The sequence below is a fragment of the Platichthys flesus genome, chromosome 13, assembly GCF_949316205.1.
Source record: "Platichthys flesus chromosome 13, fPlaFle2.1, whole genome shotgun sequence".
Lineage (NCBI taxonomy): Eukaryota > Metazoa > Chordata > Actinopteri > Pleuronectiformes > Pleuronectidae > Platichthys > Platichthys flesus.
In genome coordinates this window covers 9,358,687-9,375,476 of record NC_084957.1, presented here as the reverse complement: position 1 = coordinate 9,375,476, position 16,790 = coordinate 9,358,687, and the positions used below count along the sequence as shown (strand labels likewise).

At 44.4% G+C, this 16,790-nt stretch overlaps 1 protein-coding gene across 1 annotated transcript in view; it reads left to right on the top strand.

The window, feature by feature from the left end:
• The first annotated feature begins 759 nt into the window (after nt 1-759).
• Nucleotides 760-16,790, top strand: part of si:ch211-45c16.2 (mitogen-activated protein kinase kinase kinase 13) — a 30,022-nt gene continuing 13,991 nt past the window's right edge. The window contains exon 1 of the mRNA XM_062402414.1: nt 760-822. The gene's annotated coding sequence lies outside the window, so the exon portion shown is untranslated. The remainder of the gene's footprint in view (nt 823-16,790) is intronic.

Below are 16,790 nucleotides of genomic sequence, written 5' to 3'. Positions count from 1 at the left end.
AGAGAGCAGAAAATAGAAGAGCACCCACTCTGCTCTTTATTAGCGCCACTAAAGCAAAAGATCCTCCAAGAACCCTAACCCTATGGATGAAGCGTTACATACAGTTTAGAGATGCAATTGATTATTAATGGATTTCTGCATTGATTAATATTTTAAGTTAGCAATTTCTTATGAGGTCAACTTTTAACCTCTGCGAGCCTTTCACAGTCATATCTGTTTCCTTAGGTTGTGTCAAAAATCACAGGGATCATCACTCAGGTCATAACGTAAATTCAGACCTGTGTCAAAAACTGCAGCCACGTAAAAGACCATGAATCTGTAAAATTATTATTGGTTGGCCTATATGAACACTTGTATATTTACAGAATAAACAAATGAGAAAAGTTTCACAGTTATGTTCATATTTTACACAATTTTTTTTTCTTAAACTTAAGTTCTGTATAATTGGTTGTATATGTATCCTTTAATATAATTAAATGAGATTATATTATCATTACAATGTTTTTAACTTTATTGAAAATATTATAATTTTTGAAATAAAGTTAAAGTTGAGCTGTTAAATGTAGCCCCAATTACATAGAGCTTTTTACTTACAAAGTAGCTTCTCTGTACTTGCACCTTTACTGCTCTTGCAGCATCAGCGTGAGTAATCTCTCCCTCAGACGATCTTTGAGGACGCTCGGGATTCACAGGTTATCGGGCCAGAGTGTCCGGAAGTGACGTGTGACGCTCACAGGACTGAACCATAGCGGACTGAACCACTGTGGTTGACAGTAAACAGAGGGAGCGGACAGCGTCCGGACGTCCGAGAGGCTCCAGCCGGTAAGGACAGCTTTATTTCTCGTGTGCTGTGACATTCAAAAGCTCCCATTGAGCGACAGTACGTGACCGGAGTGTCCGCGGCTCGGTTCGGCTCGGCTCGGTTTGTTTCCCCGGGATGAAGCGGAACGTGCTGCAGCTGTCAGGGTCCGGTTATGAATGAATCCTATGCAACACAACACAACACAACCAGCCTGCCACACTAGTTTGACTCAAAGTGGACCTGTTCTCATTGATATTATTATCATTATTGTTATTATGATCAGGTTGTTTGTTATTGTTATTATTATCATGTAACTGAGGACAGTGGTGTTGAAGAGAGGCTCCAGAGAAACAGACTCTTTCCTGGTCTGTTTTCAAAGCAGGAGGAGTAAATTACAGGCTGCTGCAGCGAGGGAGGCGAAATTACACAAACTGCTGGAGAATTGTTTGCTTTTGCAGATAAACGCTCACGATGCACTCTGGGACTCTCGACTACGTGGCTTCTCAAAGAAGCTCACGCAGATCTTGGCTGGGCAACAGTCCTGGAAGAAGTACACAAGGGTTATAATGTTCAGTTGGATGAGTGTTGTTTCACATTATGGTCATTACGGTTTAGAGTTATCTTCAAACCATTTATCTCAGTAAGGGCACAATAAATAGTATAAGATAATATCAGTTATAACTTAATTTGTATGGATACGATAAGATAAGATAAACTTTATTGATCCCACACCAGGGGAATTCTCCAGTAGAGAGGTAGACAAAAGGGATATTGAGACTACAAAATAGAATAAATAAAAAAGGCAATAAAATAAATCTAAAATAAAAAATATATATAAAAAAAAATGTAATAAGTGTAAAATTTCACTACAAAGAGAATATCATGAGTAGAGAAAGTAAAGAACAACGGGCAGTGGCACAGAATGATATATATATAAGTTATTGCACAAATTTAACAGATATATATACTGTGTATATACTGATATAATAAGGTATAGTCTACATGTATAATATATATATATATATATTTATATATATCCGTATATATACAAGTAACGTGCATGGTATTGATTAATCTTATGTATATCTGATAATAGCATTAGTATAGTGGTGGGTGAGTCAAAGGGATATGTAACCTGAGCTGAAGAAAAACAGTGTAAGTCATAGTTATGAAACACAGCGACAATAAAGCTGAGACATGTGATGCTTTCCTTACTTCTGCATGCCTGGTAGTAGAATGTCCGTTGAGACGTAACCTTGGACTGTGGGGATTTTTCTCTTTTTTTCACTGTTATCTCACAATGTATTGACCAAAGAAATCTTACATCAATATGGTGGAAATTATCTGCTGATGAATCAAAGGAAACGGATCTATTGGCCGAAATTGAACACAAATTAACCCTAGTGTTGTTTTCACTAGTGTGTTTCATCGAATTGCTGTTTACTTTAAATTGGCCCTTTTATATTTAAATACTTTTTATTGTTACAGTCGTCCAACTGGACAAACTAAACTCATTTTGAGTTATTATGACAACTGAAGGCCACCACAGGTTTTCTCTGTCAGATGTGGCGCTGGAAACACTTGAGGCTGCGTGATGGCTGTGCAGCAGGGTCCATCTGACACCAATCACAGACGATCATTCATCCGTCTTTTGTGAGGACTCAGTGTCACAACAGTTTTATGGCCGGGCCGCTTTCCATCCCTGCTCTGCACACTTTTGACAGTCTGCCGGCAGTGGAGAGTGTTATGTGTGATTGGCTGAGGCTGTAGTCCGTCACGGCTGCAGCCCTGTGTTCCGCCCTCACTGTGCTGAGAGCTACATTTCCCGTAGGTGTTCACGTGTGTCACACATTCACCTCTCTTGTATCTGCTGCCTGACACTGTGGTGCAGCTACAGGTCACACTGCACCTCCAATCAGCCAAATGTAGTCGCCCCCCCACTACCACTGTTGAAGGCTACACCTCTCAGGTTGTCTTTGTGTTTTTTACTATGGCACAAAGATACCTAACACCAGGGCTACAGAGTGTGAGCAACTACACCCGTGTGCCAAGGTGAGCCTTGAAATCAAACTCTGCCACTAACAAAGTATAAAACACATTTTAGCAATGACTCAACTCTTCCTTGACCCAGAAACAACAACATCCGTTAGAAGCTGCTTCCATTGCTTTTATATTATCACAGGGTTATTGGCTGTAAGCTGATAAATAAACATGTCGTCTGAATACATCAAAATGGAATTCTTCACTATCTTTTATTATTCAACAAGTAAAATGTTAACTGAATACATAATTAATTGGTTATTTGTTACTAAAACTATTTTTGTTTAGTTGCAGCATTCATTTAATATTTTTCTTATTGTCAACAAACAAATTCCATGAAAACACAAAATCACACTTTACTCAACAGTGTATAGTATAACCCATCACTCTGTGCCATTGAGCTTTATTGTTGTCCAGAAATGATTAAATCCACAACAGAGAGCTACACTGTTTCACTGCTGTTAGTTCCCTCATTATCATAAACATGGCCAATGCTTATATTGGCTCAGTCCCACACACATAATCCTACTGCAGTTAACGCTCAAGTACCAAATGTGTATCCTTCCACAGTTGAAAATAGTCCGCAACAACAAAGCGGACTCACAAACTGTTGATTTTATCCTTCATGGCCTTTGGGAATTGTCGACCATAAGAAACATCTATAGAAAAACTGATTCATGTGCTAAGTGGATAAACTCCCAAATTTCATCTTGAAAAAGTGGGTCAGTGCAGCGATGCTGTGGCATAGCAGCACGGTGTTTATCCAGGTGTCAGGACCAGTGTTAATTTCGTTGACGAAGACTATGACGAAATATATTCGTTAACGACCTTTTTTCCATGACGAAGACGAGACGAAGACGTAACGAAAACGGATCTTTGAAAATAAAAACTATGACGAAATATATTATAATTTTCGTTGACGAGACGAGACGAAAATGTTGGTGGTTGACTAAGTCACAATAATTATTTTTTTTGTGTGCGCCCCAGATAGCGCTCCGGTCCGTAGCTCCGCCCCCCCACCTCGCGCACTCGCTCAGAGAGACACAGTGAAAGCAGAGCGCGTTCTCTATGAGCAGCCTCTCAGTGACCGACTGCTTCTTAACTATGGAAACAGTGAAAACACAGAGTTTCTCTGGTCCAAGCTGATCAGAGATCAGCGCCTCAGCTTCTTGATCAGAGCAGAAGCTGCAGTTGGTTTCTACCGAGCTGCAGTTTCTGTGTCCGGCTCCAGTCTGACCTGCTCTCCCTTTTTGTTTTCACATTTAAAATTAAATATATATTTTTAAGCTATTAGGCTGCAGCTATATGTTTTTATAGAAAAGGAGTTTAATGTGGCTATTAAATGTGACTAAAACTAGACTAAAATGGAATTTGTTTTCGTCGACTAAAACTAGACTAAAACTAAGAAGGATAAAAATGACTAAAAGGTGACTAAAACTAATATGCATTTTCGTCAAAAGACTAAGACTAAGACTAAATCAAAAATAGCTCCCAAAATGAACACTGGTCAGGACTCCGAGCCGTGGAGCTGCGAGTGGAGCGTCAGTGGAGCGTCAGTGGAGGCGGGATCGTCCTGATGCTGCTGTACACCGACAGGAAGCAGGTTTTATGTAATTGACATGTGAGGCCGCAGCAGCAGCAGTGGAGCCTTGCAGCTGTTCTGATCTCTCTAATCTCAGCCCTGCAGATTCGGACGCTCCCATGTTTAGTATCACATTCCCATGTGGCTTCGGTCCGATTCGTGTCCTCACTGAAGACGGTTGTCGTCATCTTTCATAAGATGTAATATTGAATTGGTTTACTGATGACGACCCTTTTAAATCTGTCAGCTGTAGTATAAAACACTTTTATCTGATCCATGTTTAAGTGAGTGGTTTATATTGTGTTCGTTAGTTGCTCAATTAATTGATAAGCTATTGATTGACTAAAACTATACTAACTTCTCAATGAACAATGAGGCATAAATTTGAGTTTTGCCCCAATCTAATTTTTTATACAGAAGACTCAAGTTATTTTGATAATCAATGATTGTTGAAGTTAGTTATTAAGCAGAATGGAAAATGTTCCTTCTTTAATGTCAGGATATTGAACACTTTGATGTTTAGACGGGACAAAAACTGTATTTTTACATCACTATATTTTTTCAGATATTCAGATTTTTCACGAAGATAACTCAAATATATTTTTGCTTTTCTGAAAGCTTATTATTCAAGTGCCTGGTTTAGAAAAAACCCATCTCTTGTGTTGCTGTGGTCGTCTTTGGGTTAAATCACTGACCGTGCACCACAGTGTCCCACTTCTCTCCCTTCATATCCCATCACCTTGCCACTGGCGCTATTTAACAAAGGCATAAAAAACACATAAAGACCATTATGCAGCTCAAGTGAAAAGAAATCAATGTATTTGATATTATATTTTATATATGAATACAAACAGATTTTGGTTTGTAGTTGCTTATAGTTGACATAAATGAATTCCTAAAAGTTAGCATCTGGAAATCGACGTGACACAGAGAAGGTTTACACACAATGCTGAGTGCTCACGTTGCGTATGCGGCAGCCATTGAAGGTCAGTTGAGTGGAAAACGCCAAACAATAAACGTTGGGCTGAAGAAATGATGTGAACATTAAAGTGTTGTCCCCTTTCCTCTCTCTCCCTCTTTGTCTCTATCCTCTTTCTCCCTCGCCCTCCCTGCTCCCTCCTCCTATTCCTCTCCTCCTTGGGGCTCTCTCCTCCTCTCCCTCCTTCTGACTGCACTGTCTGCGCTCCACAAGTCCTGCCTCCATCTCATGCTCGTCTTACTGTATCCCAGCAGTAGAGCCTCACATCTGTATCGCGCCACTGAAGGCCAATGATCCCCACTCAGCAGCTCCATTAAGAGAGTAACTGCTCCCTCACGTAGAGTTGTCGTGTGGTTTTATGGCACAGATGCTCTGATGGTCAGCCGCCCGTTTGGGGACTGGGATTCTGTTGAGAAGTGGGTTAAGCCCCTCATCTCTTTATATTTGGGCAGGGGGTATTACAGTTTTGACTGTGTGGGGGTTAGATTAAGCCGGCGTTGTTGAAAACCCTAAGTGCGCTGGCTGGACTCTGCCTCTGGTGTTATGCAGGACTTGCTTGCGGGGTAAACGGGCGGAGCAGTCTGTCCTTGCTGGTTATTTCAAGTCCACAGTCATATTTGGTAAAATGACAAATTTATCTGCACTATTTATGTTTTAAATGCAGCCACACATCATGACATTTATTTTTTTGGAGACTCATTTACACGAGAACTCGGATCACAATGCAGTTTTATTTTCAAATGAAGTAGCTACAATGTTTCGGTGCTGAGTGTTGTTTGGTTAGAGCATGTACACACGTACTGTATTTACACAGTTGCACATGGCTTTTTATGTACTTCTCTCGTGTGATGCTTCTGCTATAGCCGAGTTTCTATAATTACCACAGCCTGCAGCGCCTCATGGGGAGCATATTAACACACACGAGTGGAGGAGCAAGAGCCAGAGCACATGCCCAACTCCTATACTGACTGTGTGTGTGTGTTTGTGTGTTTGTGTGTGTGTGTGTGTGTTATCTCCAACCTCTGATCCGTGCATCTGTGATATTACGTGAATAACAGTGATGCACAGTTAATCATAGGTCATGGTATAATGGGTTTGTAGCCATGAGTAATGCTTGTCCAATGCAATAGGGATGATTTCTCTAAATCGATCACAAGGAATGAGTGTGCACTGTTCACCGCACGTGATCAAAGCAAATGTTAAACTAGAGCAGAGACAAAGAACATAAATACACTGTAGCTCGACTGATACAGATTATTTCTAATTCAACTGGTCGAATATAACAAGACATTTGAATATTTCATGTGGGCTGTAAGAACTGGAGGTGGATTTTTTTTCATATACTTTCCGACAAACTAAATAATTAAACAACACATTTTTGGTAAAGGACCAGTATGGAAGATTGAGCTGCATTTAATGTTGAGGATGTGGATGGAAACCAGTAGAATACCCCCTCTCCTCACACCTCCCTTTATAAGTATGTATAGGAGAAACTACGGGGGCCTTGAGGTAACGTTCAGGTGGTTATTTACTAATAGAAACATTTAGTCAAAGCAGAAATCTAATATATACCTGCAACAAACAGTTGAGAGAAAGAAGATTGGATGATGATTTCTCCGCGCTGTATGCACAGTGCACATGTGCAGTGTTAGCTCTACGGTCTCCCAATAAAACTTTGCGGAGCGCTGACCTTACAAACTGGTATGACCTCTCACCCCAGGCAGCAGCGTGCACCCCTGTAATCTCAGGGCGACCACCACTGCCTGCCACCCACTGCAGCACTTCCTCATATCCCTCTCCCGGGGATGTAGACGGAGGAGGGGAAGTCTCTCTGAACATGACATCCCAGTATGTGCTCAATTCCCCCCGCGTTTGTAAATCTCTTTATTAAAATAATTAGCAGCAAGGGAGCCGGAGAGCCCTCATAACATTTTGTGTTATCTAAGAGCGGATGCTGTGTTCGGCATTATAGCTCTGCACACAATCCCATAAATCCCGCTCTGGATTACCAGGTGCATTCAGTGAGGAGGGAGGACGGCAGAGTCCTCGGCGCTCTGTCGGCTGCTCATCATCTCTGTGCTCCTGCGGTGGACTCTGCACTGATGATGAGGAGGGAATGAGGGTTGATGTATTGTTGTGGTGGTGCGGGGCAGAGTCCTCCAGGAGCGCTCAGCAGTCATTGTTATGTAATTTCCTCTCTGTCCGGATTGGTCTGGCTGTGGGTTGTTGGTGGGCTCAGCATATTAATCTCAGAAGCATTATCTGCCTCTTGGAATCAGCGGTGGTTGTGTGCGCGCGACTCTCTCATCCGTGCCAGCTTTTTGTAAAACCAACCAATCGGCCGGGCCAGCCCCTATCTGTCGTCTATCTGAGCCAAACAGGTTTGTCCCCGTGCATGAAGTCAGTACAAGCATCTCATCAGCATCAAGATCAGTCTTTTCTCACGAGTTCAGGTGTTTACTCGACTCTTCTGCCTCCTTCACTCCAATGAGTGCAGTTTATCTCAGTGCTGGCCGGCTGATGTGTTTTTAGGATTAAAAAAAAAAAGTGTTGAGACAGTGTCACGTTATAAATATCTAAGCAATTTCAAGTTTTGCAAGTATAGGAACTTATTCTGAAGTAAATACACAATCGACTACATGAAAGTGTACAATCTCTGCTCTGGAAGCATTTCCTCTGTCTCAGCGCAGACCAACAGCAACAACTGACCTTAAAACACAGCGAAGAGAAAGACTTTTATTGACTGATTGTGTTGCACGTGATTTGCTGGTACCTTAATTTCAAGTTGAATCATAAAACTACTGAAATTGGGGTTATAAAAAGGATAGTATGTAAGTGAAGAGAATATAATAACATGAAAATACCCCAGATTAGACGCTCACAATTTTCATCTGATAGTGAATGTGGGCTATACTTTTATCCACGGCCAAATATGTTTGAGCTTTGATACGGATTATAGGGGAATAACTTACATATGTGACAGTTTAAATCACTAGTATACTGGATAAGTTCATACCAATTCACGAAGGAAGTACAGAAATATGTTGTCTGATGTTGTATGTTGTGTTATGATGTTGTATAACCACCACACAACTGAACATGTCAACACACTGGAGGACGGAGCAGGCCTTCTCCATTGTGTGGTGGTATGTATTAGTCAGTAGTCGGTAGCTGAGCCTGTTGGCCGGCTGTCTGTGCACGGCTGCTGCATGCGATGGCAGATTGGAAAGGTAAACCACTGTCAGCTTATGTGTGCGATGGTGCTTTTGTCTTATTAATGCAGCGGACACAGGAGCTGTCAGCACTGCTGTTCCGCTTCTGGTGAAATAGTAATGAGTTTGTATAACAGAGCTGAACCAGTGTGGTTTACGGCTCGGCTGCACTGGGAGGTGAGGCCGGGCCACAGGGAGCGCTCGCTGTCCGTGCATCTGGTCCATGTGATGGAGACGGAGCAAGAGGCTTTGGTCACCGCTGGAATAGAACCAGCTGAGGTACTGGTCTGGAGATATTTGAAGGTATTTATCTTTGCAAAGACACAAAGTGAAGGAATTTACCATTTCCTGTGTATTTGTTGAGGGGCTTGGATAGTAATTGTTCTGAGTTAAAAAACTTTTAAGCTCTCTTTCACAGAGAAGTAGTAGATTTTTCAAGATCAACTTAAAACTCGTGGACAAACTGGACATATCTTAAGGGTGATTGTGGAGTTGACTCTGATCTTAAAGACAGTGTGGCTTAATGATCATTTCATTCTATTAAAGACAGTGTGGCTTAATGATCATTTCATTCTCAATAGAATGATGACATCTTATTTTATGATAGATACAGAGTTGTGATACCATTTATTTTATAATGCTTAATCAAATTATGAGTGGTGTAGCCTCTCAACTTCTTGGCGGCACTGACACAGTTTGAAGGAACCTGAGATACAGAGCAGAAGTATTTCTTGTCCTTCAAGAAGATGTTTGGTTCAGCAGACGTGTGTTGGGGGGGGCATGAGCAGCTCTGAGTGAAAAGATAACTCTTTGCCATCATGAGCTTTTGTTTTGGATTCGTCTTTAATGCTGTTGCCTGAAGAAAATGGTAATTTGTTCTCCGTTGTCAGTCTCAATGGAAGAAGGAAAGTTTCGTACCGTAAGACAGTTTCTACCTGAAGAGGCTGTGATCAGAAACACGCACGCTCAGATTTCAGCTGCTCTGCTTTTCACCCGATACTTTTAATTAAAGTGAAATGAAATAAATCATCCTCATCAAAATTGCAGGACGGAGGAAATACAATGAGAAAAACATACAACTTATAAAAACGGGCGGGTTTCATCAAGCTCATCAAGCTTTTCTCTCGTTCCTGTTACTTTTTAAGGTGAAAGACTGAACATGTTAATACAATATTAATAATACCTTCATTTATATACCGCCTTTAAAGATAAGGTATGTTACCATTTATAAGTTACAAGACTCTCAAGACCGTTTAAAGGGTTAAAAAAGAAATAGGAAATGTGACTTGTGCTTTTCCCCAAAAAACCTGTGTGATGTTTTTGTTGAAATTATTTTTACAGCATGTCTTATTAAAACTGACATCCCAGTTTGCTGTAGTGGCTGTACGTGGTTTTCTTTTCCATTGTGGAGTTCTTGGCTGGAGGTGTCTTGGGTTTGTTTTCTTGATACAGTTTGGCTTTACTTTACTTTACTTTACTTAGGAGAGGCGGTGGTCTAATGGCAGAACCTTGGACTATGGGCAGAGAAGGTCTCTGGTTCGTCTCTGGTTCGACTCCACGGAGAGACAACAAAAGACGAACCTGGATTGATCTGTCCAAAAATCCAAGAGTTTCCCTACCCTGTCTAGTGCCCTTGAGCAAGGCACCTTACTCCCCCAACATCTGCTCTCCGAGTGCCGTACATGGCCTCGCTCACTGCTCTGTGTGTCCTGCACCAGATGGGTCAAAAGCAGAGATTAAATTTCCCTACCTGCATGAGTGTGCCTTTGCATGTCTGTGCATGTGTTTGGGACTAATAACGCATCTTAATTTATTACTTGTTTTCACATGTGCACACAGGCTTATGATGCGCTGACCTTTGGAATTTGGGCCATAGAGCAGAGCTCTGTGTTCCCACTGGGCAAACAGGTCAGGAATTTGAATTCCCCTGCTCCTCTGGATATATCTGAAGTCTCTCTCTCTCTCTCTCTCTCTCTCTCTCTCTCCCTTTGTCAATATTTAACCAGAGCTCTATTTTTGGGAATCCCCTTGCTGTGTGTTTTTTTTTAATGTTCTGTACACAGTGAACTTATTTACGGGAATGTGTCTTCAGAAACATGGCGAGGACTTTGTCTTACACCCCCCTCTCCAGTCCTCTCCAGGGCTAAAGGAATCCTTGACACCGTGATAATTTGGGACTTTGCATGACAAAGGTGTAGTTTTCACAGATCCAACAATCAGCCAGCACACTCACCATTCCCTCCTGTCAGTCCCATTAGAGCCAGCGTCCCGGCCATCTGCGCCGTGACTCATTTGACTGTCATTTCACGCCATTTATAGGCAGTGTTTGGACACCTCCACCGCCGCGCCCCAAGATACCAAACCTCCTTCTCTGCAAATGTCCCCTCGCATGTTCATCCCGGGGGGGGGGGGATATTGGACTCCCAATACCCACCCACCCCCGTCTCTCTATGCATCGTTATATATTCTTACTGCCCCCAACCCCCCCCCCCACTTATCACCTTCCCCAGAGGTTTGGGCCTGAAACGAGAAGAGGGGGGTAAGCATCTGTTCCCTGTGGCTTTCCTCTCACCCACAGGCCCTCCCTCACAATCAGCCTCTTTTGATATCCCCTCTGGTCACAGTCAGTTTCCATATATCTGCCATTAAAACACACACACGCACACACACACACACACACACACACACACACACTACACACAATTACACCACCACCACCACCTCCCTCATTCTGTGTGGCACCTCCTGTCCGGTCTCTAGATTGTCTTTTAACCACTCAATCAATTTCTCAATATCACCTCAGAAATGGCAGCGGATTTAATAACAACAATGTCACCTTTATTCATCTAAATCTGTATAATGTTCAACACGTCGCTCATATGAACTCTGTGTGTGTTTGTTTCTCTGTGTGTGTGTGTGTTTGTGTGTGTCTGTGTGGGAGTGTGTGCGTGCAGGTTAAAAGCATAACGAAGCTGAACCTGAGCACACCTCTCACTCTGCATACCTTTGAGATGCTCACAAACCACCTGACAGCACCTGCACACACACACACACACACACACACACACACTCCTGCTGAGGGGTTGAAAGGCCAAATAAAGAGGGGATTCTTTTTAATACAAAGCACAAGTGTGAGATGTTGTGAGAGATGTTTAATGACCTTTTGGGGAGAGAAACGATTCTTCTCACATTCTGGCTCTGACCCGTTTGATTTTTCACTGTCAGAGTTCTCCAGGCCTGAAGCTCAAACTTTCTTATGTGAATTCAGCACAATGAGATAATGGCCAAACTGGCCAAATTCGGTCGGTACTGGTCGACACCGTAAGTACCATGTTAACAGGGAGAACACGTAAGGTCACAATTGTATTTAATGCTTTGTAGAAACACAAGAGTTTGAAGTTTGTCAGTCTGCAGAAGAAAATAGGTTATTTAGTATAATTACACTCATGTGTCTTTAGTGTATTTAACTATGACAGTAGGTCTGATCTGTGTGTGACTGCGAGGTTTGCTTCTCACCTACACACACACACACACACACACACACACACACATACATACACACAGAGAAAACAGGGGGGGGGGGGGGGGGGGGGAGTTCGTATTAGTGACATGTTAAACATTATACAGATTGAGATAAATAAAGATGACAGTGTTGTTATTAAATCTGCTGACATTTCCCGGGTGATACTGGGAAATTGATTGAGCAGTCAAAAGATAAGCCAGAGACTTACTAGGACAGGGGCCGCCACACGGACTGCTTCAACATCATGTGGTCGGCAAAGGACCCATCACTACACGATGATAAATGAATGCTTGGTGAAACGTTTAAAAGAAAGCAGAGGCTGTGTGTTAAAGTCAGAGTGTGTGTTTGAAATTGAATTCGTCAGGTTAAGGATACATGGTATTGGTACGTGCTGAATGCTGATATACGCTCGGCGTGTTGACAACTGATGACTGATGGGGAACAAGGTGCAGATACTCGTGTCCTACTTACAGAGACGCAGCCTGTAACCTGCTGCTCCCAGCTGCTTTTGCTTTGTAATATACGCCCCCCCCCCCCCAACCCACCCACCCTCTTTATTCTCCTCTCTCCTCTTCATCTCTCGCTGCACTATCCTCCTCCTCCTCTGTGCAGAAAGCTCCACCCCCCCCCCCTCCCTCCCCTGCTCTTTGAGCCGTGTCCTCTCTGCGTCAGACGGCTCCATTCATGAAAAGTGTGACGTGAGCAGGTCTTTTAGCGAGAGCTGGTGACGCTGCCGCCCACCCACTCACATTACAGGTGCTGCAGGAGTTGAGTGTCCGTGCGTCTCCGGGGCCTCTTGTCTCCCTCTATCCCGGGTTTCTTGCTGTTTTTTCTTTTTCTTCTTTTATTGGATCCTGACCACCTCTTCGCTTCTTTCTTCCTCGTCTTTGTCCTTTTTTCGTCATCCCTGCCTCAGAGCTCGGAGCTGAGAGAGGACCATGAACCTGGGCTCTGTACGCTGTGAGTAATCTGCAGATGCTGCTGTCTTCTTCTCGCCGTGCTTGTGTGTACGAGTGCTCTCTTTCCTGTTTTATTATACACGTGTATGGGTCTGCAGCGAGACATCCCCACGTCTGTGTGTTTATGTGCTATTTGCATGTGGATCAGCTGTCAGAGCTTGTCCAGGAGCGATGCTGCAGGAGTGTGTCGAGCGTTCGTGCGTCGGTGCGTGCAGGAGCTATTTTAGGCTCTGCTGTGATGCTGCTGCTGCTGCTTTTTGATGCAGTGCCTCTCTGTGCCCTCTGAAGGACAGGTTGAGATGAAGGATGAGGTGTACGAGCGGGCGAGCGGACGTCACCCTCCTCCACGTTTACATCGAGCAACAGAATCAAACCAGCGTGACCTCTGAGGCTTCACAACGCGGTGATGCCCAGAGATGAGAGACTTTCTGGGGGCGCACGTGTTTATTGTGCACAGCCACGGCCACTTCTGCATGTGAACGCAAACAAATCGCACTCACTTTCCCTTCACTGTCTCTCACAGTCTCTTCCTTTACTCCACACCACTCGTTCTGCATATCCTCTCTCCCTGCCTGCCTCGTCATCTTCGACTTTTCTCTCCCCACTCTGCGTCCTCATCTCTTTATTTACTCGGCTTGGCAGCAGGAGCGCTCAGTGTGTGCCCACCTCTGTCCTCTGCTCCTAAGCGTGTTTATGTAACGGCACAGGATGAGTAGCCGGCAGCCGGGACTTTAGAGGAGCGGAGGCGGGAGGAGGGGAGGAGGGGAGGAGGGGAGAGCTCCATCCATCCCTCCATCCTCTTTCCACCCAGTGTTTGAAGTAGCGGCTGCAGATCCAAGAAGAGTTTGCCGTTCGGGTTTCCTCTCAAGCATCTGACTTCAGCAGCTTGCAGAGAACATCATTTCCTATTTAAATGCACATGTTGCGGTTATTTTAAGAGCGAGCAGGGATAGTATGAACCCGGGAGCTAATAGAAGAACTAATGCCTGCCATTGATTTCCCAGCATCCCGTCTGTCTTCAGGCAGAAGAAAATAACATGTCGTACAACACCCACTTCCTCCCACATGCTTGTGCTTATTCTTTTTTCTTTTGTTCTGTAGAGTTGTACACTTTCATAAGGCAGCCTTTAAAGCAGTGTCAGTCGCAGCCAGCCTCCTGCAATATGCGTTTGTCTGTCGTGCTGTCCTCGTGTGTGGGTCTGTAGTTGTCCTCGGCCCCTTGTTGTTGGCGGACCGAGCAGGCCCAGGCCGTCCCCTATTAAAAGAGCACAAGGGGGATTGTTGTGGCAGCAGCTGCTGTGGTGTGCAGTGTTGGAGCGTGCGTGTTTGTCTGTGTGTGTGTGTTTCTGCTGCTGTCTCCTGGTTGTGCGGGGCAGACGGGCCCAGTTCACACGGAGCCGGCTCCTCTTGTGTCCTTTGTTGTCGCTCCGGGAGTCTTTCCCTTTGCAGCGTGGTCGTGGTACAGTATCACGCGCCGGCAGCCACAACCGTAGCTTTCCTTTTCCTTCACATCGTCCCTATTCACTCCCTAATCTGCTTTCCTTCCTCTACTATTCTCTCCTCTCCGTCGGCTGTCTCCTTGGCCCCACCGTCCCTCTCTGTCTGTTTGCATTCATCATATCTGGATGGATCTGGCTCATAAACGGAGCTCTGTTAAGCGTCTACATTAAAGCATCACTGGGAAAAAAAAGTGTGCTTTAACTGCAAAGGCCAACGTTCAGACTGTTTGAGTTTTGCAGATTTTCTTTAGGAGGCTGCGTGTCCTGGTTGCAGTGCGGGGCGGCAGCCTCACTGAGAGGCTGGGAGACTGAAGCTGGAGGGGAGAGTGTGTGACGTGTTCGATGGCGCACACTCTTTTCTTCAGTTATTTATTTTCTCCAGTTCTGGCTGGTACCAGCTGAGGCTATTTGGGGAACAACTTGTGTTTGTGTGTCTGTGTGTGTGGTTGAAGTGCTAATGATTGTTAGCCGAGTTTCCCCCACGTGTCTGAATTTGAATGCGTCATTCCTTAATTGAATTTGGTTTGAAGAGCTCACTGACAGACCCTGAAACCATACAGACAGACACTGACTTTAGAAAAAGAGGAAACTAGGGCTTGGCTTGTTTGTACGCACTCTTTCGGCCTCCTGTCAGTCATCTCTCTCTCTCTCTCTCTCTGGGAGTTTCAGTCATCCACCTGACCGCCCTCCTCCTCCCCCCCCCCCCCCCCCCTCCTCCTCCTCCTCCTCCTCCCCCCCCTCCTGTGAAACCCAGCCTTCACAACAAACTCTTCATATTCCACATCATCCCAGCTGGCACTTTCCCTGTGGCTTCAGCATGTAGCCCTGACCTTGTAGCGTTTAGCCCAACAACACCAGTCAAACTCTGGGCAGGCAGGTGCATGTGACCTGCTCACCCCTCCGGCCGCCACTAGTTGTTTAAACCGGCCCAGGTGAGTCACCGGAGGGAGTCAGAATGTGAAGAAAAGAGGACATTGTAACAAAATGGCAGCCGCGTGATGGCAGATGTCCGAATGCTTGAGCCAGAATTAGTTTATCTTTCCCTTCCACCGCTGAGCCCGCACCAGCAGATTAATACTTTCACCCACCTACAGCAGGCCGTCCAATCCCCCTACCGAGGAAAAGCTGAAGTAGGCATCGACCTGCATCCCGACAACAAATCAGGACGGGGCAGCTCAGGGTCATACCCCCCCCCCCCCCCCGAGGTCTCTGCACTGTGATGTTGCAAAATATGTCACAAGGGTGTCTGCTTCAAGAAAGAAATTCATGTTTCCACATTTCTGTTTCATAACAGTGTTTACTCACACAGGGAAAGTCCATAGTCTGCACTGATTCCAGGAACAACCAGAGTCCAACTGTTCAGCTCATTTAATAACAGAAAGTCACGACTGTAGTTTTGAAACATAGGAACCCCTCGTGATGAGAGACTCCTGTGTTCGTCCAAGCTCTTTGGATTTGACACTGTCAACTTCTATTGCTTCCGTTGAGTTGCTCAGTGGAGACGATGATCTCTCTTTATTGGTTGCATTTGTTGAAGTAAAGGAGGTGAAGAGCGAATTAAAAGCTCTGGAAAAGGCATTTATCTTCCCAGCTGGCAACAAGCTCTGCAGGGTGAAGCAATGGAGGAGAAGAAAGTGCTTGATCCTCGACAATACTTCAGTCATGTGTCTCCGCTTGCTTTAGTTCTCTGAGGATAGGAATGTCAGCATTTTTATTTTCAAGTACAGGACAGGTGTCACAAGGTAACTGTAAATGTCACAACACAACTACAAAAGCCACAACACAACTGCAAAAAGCCACAATACAACTGCAAAAGTGACAACACAACCATAAAATCCCCCCAACAGAAACATAACCACAACTTAAGTGACATCCATTGTGTTGTGGCGGCTGTGGTTGAGGGGTAGAGCGGTCGTCCTCCAACCTGAAGGTCGGCAGTCCGATCCCCAGTCTGCAGTCTGCATGCCGAAGTGTCCTCGGGCAAGATGCTGAACCCCGAATGGCCCCCCCCCCCGTAGAATAACAAAGTGCTGCTAATAGATGCACTGTATGAATGTGTGGGTGAATGGGTGAATGTAGAACTGTACTGTAAAGCGCTGTAAAGACTAGAAAAGCACTATATAAATACAAAAACATTTACCATTTATTGCATGTGTGTTTTCTGTTAATGTGCTCGTGTGAGGCGTCTCAGTCT